The sequence below is a fragment of the Puma concolor genome, chromosome B4 (genome assembly GCF_028749965.1).
Source record: "Puma concolor isolate L17-30 chromosome B4, mPumCon1.1.hap2, whole genome shotgun sequence".
In the NCBI taxonomy this organism is placed as follows: Eukaryota; Metazoa; Chordata; class Mammalia; order Carnivora; family Felidae; genus Puma; species Puma concolor.
In genome coordinates, this window is record NC_141673.1 from 105,805,245 (window position 1) to 105,813,625 (window position 8,381).

An 8,381-nucleotide genomic window follows, 5' to 3' on the forward strand; every position below is an offset into this window, starting at 1 on the left:
TAATAGAGTCAATTCAAATTGGTGTGGTAAATATATATTTGTTTTAGTTAAATATTTATTATAAAATCATATGCTTGAAAAGTTAATTCATTTACCTCCATCTTAATCTATCTATCTTCTTAGATAATTGTGGGTTCACATGTGGTTGGAAGAAATACAGAGTAAGATGTTATTTGTCCAGTTTCTCTCAGCCATTCCATTTTGACATGGCTAGTCTGCTGTTTTTTGCATCCCAATAAACTCCAATTGGACCACGGTGTTTCTGATGGACCTCCTGTTGGTTTTGTGGCATTTTCTTTCCTCGTTTGGCTCACGATTGTCCAATCCACTAAACATCTTCGTATTTAACCATATCGGTGCTAATTTTAAATTAGTACAATCTCGATACTACTTTGTTGACTGTTCTCTGTCTTGACATTTAGAAAGGGATAATGAAATATTAAATGGAGGGATCCAAAATCTGAATGAGTCTGATGTATTGTCATGCATATTTCTGTAAGATTTCATTTGGCCACAAGCTCGATAATTGGTCAAGATTGGACTGGTCTGTCTGGGGTTCTTTTACTTAACTAGAGTGATTCTCCACTCTGCCCTACACTCTTGTATCACTTCCTAGGCCAGGGCACCACCTGATAAGCTTCTACAGAAGAGCTATGCTCTCTATGTGCCAAAAGCTATGCTTTCTTGCTTTATGTCAAAGCAATGAATTCCTTCCCCCCAAAAATGACCTTATTAAACTCTTCTTTATATGTTCTTTGTTCAAATCCTCTATAATGTCTTCAGGATTCTGTATTTCACCTCTACTCAGTCTGACCGTAACCCTGAATTCATCCTGCCCCATCTTGTGTCATGCCTGGCCTCCAGCTTCACCTCCTGAGCACTCGCATTTGAGGGTGCCACCCCATCCTCACGTGTTCTCCTTGCTTCGTAGATCTCTCTGTCCTCTCTGACTCCTCTGTTGGCTGGGTTTGCTCACTCCTTGTCTGACTCCCTTCTGCTTATCATGTCAATGTCAATATTCCCAGGACTCTCTCACCCACAGGATCCTCCCTAGGTGATCTGCTTTTCCATGATTCCAGCAACTAATGGTGAGAATGTTAGGGGATTTCTTTGCCTAGAGGTATCGAAAAGCAGGAGTAATCTCCCTTGAGAATAGTACGAAATTTAAAAAAAACCACACAACTTTTATTATTTTTAATTTTTTATTTTTTATATACCCAACATGGGGACCGAAAGCACAACCTTGAGATCAAAAGTTGTATGCTCTGCTGACAGCCAGGAACAGCATGGAATTTAAGGGAAAACCTACCTGAAAGCAAAGTATCCACCTAGTAAGCAAAGGTAGCACTGGGATGGGAAACTGTATAGCAAAGGGTGACTGAATCCAGATGAGAGAAATAAATCAGAGACTGATTTAAAGTCCCCAAGTTCACTTGCTAATGACTTAAAGGAAAACAGAACATGAAATGTCCCCTAAAATGAGCTGGGATGATGGAATGCAGGGGTTTTCCATGTGTATCTCTCAGTGACTTGCTTTGACAGGCCTCTTTTTAGGGTAAGATGTCAGGTTGAAGAGCAGAATCTTTGTTAAGGCAGAAGAATTTTTTTGAAGCTCTAGGGAATATAAATACTTAGGAAGAACTCAGCATTTCACTTTCTCCCAAAGTGATTTCTTACACCCAACACCCACCCTGACCACCCTACACTACACCACACCCACACCACGTATGCAGTGAATATATGAAGGACCAGGAAAACAAAACAAAAAAATCTCACCACATGACTAGTTGCGCTGTCCTTGTCCCAAATCACTAGACTGGGTCTCTCTCCTTTCTTCATAGCTTAGCCCGATGAGAACATTCTGTCTCAATTGATTCTTGGAAACTGACTTCATTATTTTTTTTTTTTATGGTGAAAAAATTTATATTTAGATTTAGCCAGCTGGACTCAGTTTAGATGATCCCAATTTTGTTGGCAACATCCAAAGCGTCATAGTCAGGAGCCAGTGGAACATATGTCTTCTTCCCTCCATTGGGCCTGACCAGGGTGTTGACCTTGGCCATGTCAATGTCATAGAGGTTCCTCACAGCCTGTTGGATCTGGTGCTTGTTGGCCTTGACATCCACAATGAAGACAAGTGTGTGGTTGTCTTCTATTTTCTTCACGGCTGACTCAGTGGTCAGCGAGAACTTGATGATGGCATAATGGTCAAGGTTGTTTCCCCTGGGGGCGCTCTTTCTTGGATATTTGGGCTGCCTTTGAAGACACAGTGTCTTGAGCCATCAAAAGGTAGGTGACATGCGGATCTTTTTTTTTCTGTGACCGTGAACACTTTTAGCACCGCTTTCTTGGCCTTCAAAGCCTTTGCTTTGGCTTCAGCTTTGGTAGGGTCAGGGGCTTCCTTCTCTGCCTTCAGTGCCATCTTTGTGAAAGGGCTGGTTCTTGTAAAGGGACTTTAAATCGGACTTCCCTACTCAACACCTTAGTGTTGGCCTAGGGAGGAGATGGGAGAGAAATTGACCTTGTCCTCACCCCAATGCCTTCCCAGTCCTGACAAGCCTCAGTGCTAATGGGCTTTGCTGCCTGCAGAGGGCGTTGAGAGTGGATGAGCAGTGTTGCTCTTTAATTTTCCCTCTCCAGAGCCAAGTTAAATTCCGGAGAACCACATACAGTGAGGATTTTTGTTTTCTTTCTTCCATCCCCAGCCCGGGTGGCGGCAGAGCTCAAAGGGTAGTCTGTTCTGGGGAAAAGACGGCGTCTGCCTCTCTCCCAAACCAGCCCTGATCAAATCCCAAGCAGCCGGTCCTTAGATAACATGGCTGAGAAACCCGAAACCAACAGTTCTGACTCTCATCAGTGCCCAGCATCGCCGTCTGGAAACGGAGACATGCTGCTGAGATGCCACAGTGATTGAGTGTTAAGTGGCATGGCTGGGGTTCTCTCACCAGAGTTTATAGCCTGGACCTATGAACTGAGACAAAGAAGTTTTTCAGAAAGTCTGTCTGGGGTTTGAGCACTGGAGCTGTTTTGTAGCACTCTGCACATGTACTGGCCATTAGGATCATTGTTCTTCCCTAGCAAAGCCATAAGGGAGGTTCATCCAACTGTGCCATGCACTTGCCTGGGTTGCCTGCAGCATTCCCAGCAGGTGAGTGGATTCACTTGTGTTTGAGGCATGGGAAGGAACATCTGTGTTCTTGCTTTTGCTTTAATAGAGGAAGACATCCTTAATTGAGTGGGCTGAAGAGGAGGCAGGGGAGTAAGAACATTTTCCGTTGTTACAGAGTGTTTATTGAATGACTTCTGGGCAGGATGTTATAGGAGGAGTACAGGTTGTAGAGTCGTAGAACAGATGTGGTCACTGACAAGCCCTGTTAGGCATTTGAGAAGCTGGGAAGTTTGGAGTGATAGCTGTATATGGAAGAGTTTCTTCAGGATGAAAGAATAGAGGTAGGAAATCCAGTCTCTCCCAGAGGCTTAGAGACCTACAGCGTGTTCTGAAAGTGCTGAGAACACCCTCCATGCTGCAGAAGGTGGTGCCAGAGAGCTAAGTCATGCCAGAAAGCTGCCTCTGAGTCTACCATCTGTACAGCCCCCCAAAGGGGAGCGTGTGTACACCTGTGTGTGTTCATGGTTGTGGGGACCAACTGTGTGGGTTGTGTCTTGGGAGAAGAGAAGAAAGCACCAAGAGTTCACTGAGAGGTACTAAAGCACCAAGCACCATGGCGAGCCACAGAGCTCTTAGACATCAAACATTCCCAGGACGTGGGAATGAGACAGAAGCTACCCAGAGCTGGGGGTCACTATGCCTTAACTTCAGCTACAAAGTTCCTGACCATTATCTGTAGTAGCAGATTGCAGGATGCAGACAGGAGAGACTGTCATTCTAGTGGGAATTAGTTGTCAAAGAGACTGGAGGTGGAGCTTCAGGGAAGGCTCATTTAGCCTCTGTTTCAGCACCAACTAATGAGCAATGAAGAGCACTGTTCACCCTTTCTCCTTGTGGGTCTCCCAGCCAACAAAGCAAATCTGAGTGGAGGGGAATATTGCTACTACTCTGTGGAAAAGCGTGAGCAAGTCAAAGTTAATTTTTTGACTTGGGTAATTGTCCGTTGACTTGCTAGAGAATCCTTTTCCCTGGAGGAAGACGGAAGGAAGACAAGTGGTAGTAATTTGGAGGCATTTACACTGCACACTGGAAAGAGAAGCAAAACCTAGCAATAGATGCCAAATTTAACCTTTGAAGCATATAGTTCTGGTCTGGGTCATGCCTTGCATTTGCAACAGATAGAATGAAGAACTCATTTGCTTGGGAGGGAGATGAAGTCATAGCTCTCAGTATGTGAATCGCCCGGGATCTTTCCTGAAAGCCAAGGAGCTTTGTTCTGGTACTTCAGCATAACATCTCTGCCCTCTGTTCATCTTTTCTTTGACTCTCTTCATCTGGTTCATTTGACTCTCTATGATGCGATCTTGTACATATTCTTCTATAAAGATGGTATAAATGTTCATCTGTTTCCCAATCCAGTATGCAAAATTATTTAGGACCACAAATGTAGAGAAACTAAGGCTTGGGGCTTAGTTCATACAATTCTTTCTATCATCCAGAGAGAAGGGCCCAACTGCACTGGAAATCCAGAGGAATATCCAATAAGAAGCATTCAGTGAGGGTTTCCACTTTCTCCTGGGACTAGCCTCCAAAGCAGCAAACTGCAGAAAGTCTTGTAAAAGATGGGACTCATGGAAGGAAGAGAGAGGAAAAAGTGACTTCTTCTGTAAAGAGAAGATCAGGAAGCATTGGTGAGGGTTGGGAAGGGGGAGAATGAGAAGAATTATCATGTGGCTCGGTGAGTTATGGATGTGCTGAGAGTGAGCTCAGAGTTTCCAGGGTGAATATATTGCTCCAGGGGAACTTCCAGGGAAATATGTGCAAAGGGAAAAAAAAAAAAAAAGGCATTGGCTCTGAAGTTAGAAAGCCTGAGTTTGAGTCCCATTTAAGACACAGGTCACCTACATCACCTTGAACCAGATATTAAACATCTCTGAGCCAATTTCCTTATCTGTAAAATGGAACTAGTGAAACCTATAAACACAGATGTTTTACATGAGTTGAAAGAAATAAATAAATGCTTGCCAAGAGGGCCATGGCACTGGGAGATAGCTTCAGCACTGTTCTCTCTTAGGAATTCTCTCAAAGTGAAGGAACTCATTCCTCTCCACTTCACAGCCTAAGACATTGACTTAGTGATGGTCCAGAAACCCTCACTGATTTATCATCAGAATTTCCACTACCAAGATATCTCCATGAAATACTTTTGAATAGCAGAGAAGCTCCGGAAGTGAAAAACACGAGTGAGGGTCTGTATGGGCAGAAGGAAGTATGGAAGGTCAGGCCAGAGAAGGAGTGCTCTGGATACAAGGGAGAGAGAACCAGAGGCTAACAATCTGGTTCTAGTTCTGATTCCATCACTTACTGTTTATGTGAACTTGGTGCAGATCACCTTGAAGAAACTGAGGCTTGTGCAGTTCATAAATAGAGGAAAATACTTTTCCTACTACTCTAATGTGGTTGTGAGAAATAAAACACATATGATAAAGACATAAAATTGTTCTCTAAGCTCAAGTTGCCACATTATCCCGTAGGTGTCAGGTTTGAGGAAATGGAAAGGGTGGCCCCAGGATCATGGGATTCACTCAGTATATGCTACCTCCCTATGACTAGAATAAGAATTGCTTCAGACACAAGAGTTCTGCCACCACACCTACTCGTCACTGCACACAATTCCCTTTTGAGTTCTCTACAAACCAGAATTTTCTGGTCCCTGTGCTAACCTTGGCCTATTTTAGAAAGCTTAGACTGACCTCTCTCACAAAGCTTCTGTAATTTGGGAGAAGAAATTTGGGGTTTGACCTGATGCTGACATCCTAGCCAAGCCGGAGACTAGAGCCCACCCCGGAGACTAGAGCCCACCCCATCAGAGGGTGAGCATGATGGAAACGATTTTCCTTTTCAGGTGTGGTTTTGCAATGTGACCCTGGGGCATTCTAGACAGGTGCCAGGGCTGAAGTGAGAGAGCAAAAGGACAGTGAAAACCATCAGAAGAACGAGTGAGCATCCAGTTAAATTGACATGACAATGAACAGACATTGGTGGCAATATTGTGCCACTAAAATTATACCTCAACCTATATACTTAGCTCTGGACCTCAGGGAGAATGACAGCCAGCTCAATTGATCGAAAAAAGAATTTGGGTCTCAAAGTCTGGCTGCTGCCTTGCTGTGATATCATTAGGAGTCAAAAGGGATTTGGAGCAAGCAGTCTGAAAGCAGACTCTGGGGGTGAGGGATATCTCTGTGCCGGGGAGGTAACCACAGCAGGAAAGAGACAGAAGAGGGAGAGAGAGCCACAAGGTTTCCCACCCTCCTTATCCCTGCCTACCCCTGCACCTTCTCACCATAAGTAGAGAAAGAAATGATCTATTCATTTTTTTTGTAAGTAATCTCTACACCCAATGTGGGTCTTGAACTCATGACCCCAAGATCAAGAGCTGCATGCTCTTCCAACTGAGCCAGCCAGATGCCCCAGAAATGATCTCTTTAAGGTATAAGAACATAGAGTGGGAAGAGGAGGGCAAAGAACTGAGGTACGCAAAGTGATCTCTTTCCTTTTCTGAATTTCTTTGGAATTCACTGTTTGGACCAGAAAATCAGCCTTTATGTTGTTAGATCTCTTTTTCTATGGAATATCTTTTCTCCTAGACTAAATGGCATGCTCTCTGTGTTATATCTCTCCCAGTTCCCACATAATAGATAGTTCAAGGGTTTGGTTGATGGAAGTGGTTGTATGTGTTCTCCCAGGAGGGCTAGTCTTGAAGAGAAGATTGTGGCAGGGATGCCACCTGTTTCCATCACAAAGTCCTGAAAGTGACTCAGCCTAACAGCCAGTCTGGTTGCTCCCAATAAGAGAGAAAAAGAGAGAGAGAGAAACAGAGAGAGAAAGGCTCTATTTACCGAGACCCTGATCACCTCCCACCTGCCTCAGCCAAGCTTGTCCACACTGGCTGCTCCTGTCTCTCAGTCTTTTGGAGAGAGAAAAGAGCACGGGAAATGTCACATCTATGGTTTGGAACTTTGCAGACATTTTCTTGGGGCTACTGTGAGAGAATTGTTCTTCAGATCCACCTTTTTTAAACGAAGTATACCGAAAGTTCTGAGGGATGTTTGCTCCTCAAACATTAATGAATGCTAAAATGGATTTTGTGGTCCATATTGAGAAGGCAAATTTCCCACTTTTGGAGCCTCACAGTGAGGTTGGGGAGTCTGTACATATCAGTGGGTGGGGCAGGCTGTCAGTTCTACTAAAGCTCCAAGCAGGATGGGGTTGTTCAAGACTGGGCTGGTCCAAGAAAACTTCATAGAGCCTGAAATGGACCTTGAAGCAAAGGCCAAACTTGACCAACTAAAAAACAAAATGTATTGGAGCATGGTGAATGAATTCATTTTAGCTAAAGCATGTTTCATTGGTCATATAAAGTTGGAAAAGGTTTTGGAAAGCCTTGAATTCCAGATTTACAGTTTGCATTTTAATCAGTAAGCACTAAGAAGCCATTAAATATTTTTGAGCAACGGTATGAATATGTAAAAGAATTTTATAAAGACTATCTGGTGGTAGTGGAGAGTATGTTGGGGGTTGGGGGCTAATTGGGAAAAGTACAATAGTCCCTAAAGATTAGTGGACTATTGAGCGTCCAACTAAAGTGTTAGCAGTGAGAAGGGGAAACACAGTACTCAATTCTGTGAACTTCTGTCTTGGAACACTATTTGCATGTTGTCGGTCTGATTTAAAAATATCTGGGAAAAGGGGCACCTGGGTGGCTCTGTTGGTTAAGCATCTGACTCTTGAATTCAGCTCAGGTCATGATCTCATGGTCTGAGTCCCTCTCTCTACCCCATCCCACCTCCCTCCCCCTCCTCTATCTCTCTCTCTCAAAATAAACAAACAAACAAACAAACAAACAAACAAACAAACAAACTTAAAAAATATCCGGGAATGCTTCTGATCCTTCATTTCTTTCATAGTCTCCTGACCATTTCCCCCAGGAGAGTGGAAAAGAAAACTGCACTGTTACCTGTTGACTGTCCTTAGGCAACTCTGCTCCCCTGGACCTCAATTATCTACCTTAAATCAGATAATAATTATTTTACCTGCTGGAAGGCAGAGAACTGGAACACAGAATATCTTGATGATCTTTTCAATTCTGAGTCCCTTTCTGTTTTATTTTTAATTCTTCTTTAGAACGCTCCATCTACTCTCCCCTAACAGCTATTTCATCCCAGTCTGGGAGAAACCATTTGGGGGTTCAGTCTGGGATACATACAAC

At 43.6% G+C, this 8,381-nt stretch overlaps 1 pseudogene; it reads right to left on the minus strand.

Annotated features, from left to right (window-relative positions):
* Positions 1-1,897: 1,897 nt before the first annotated feature.
* Positions 1,898-2,422, minus strand: LOC112867492 (large ribosomal subunit protein uL23 pseudogene; annotated as a pseudogene).
* Positions 2,423-8,381: the final 5,959 nt, after the last annotated feature.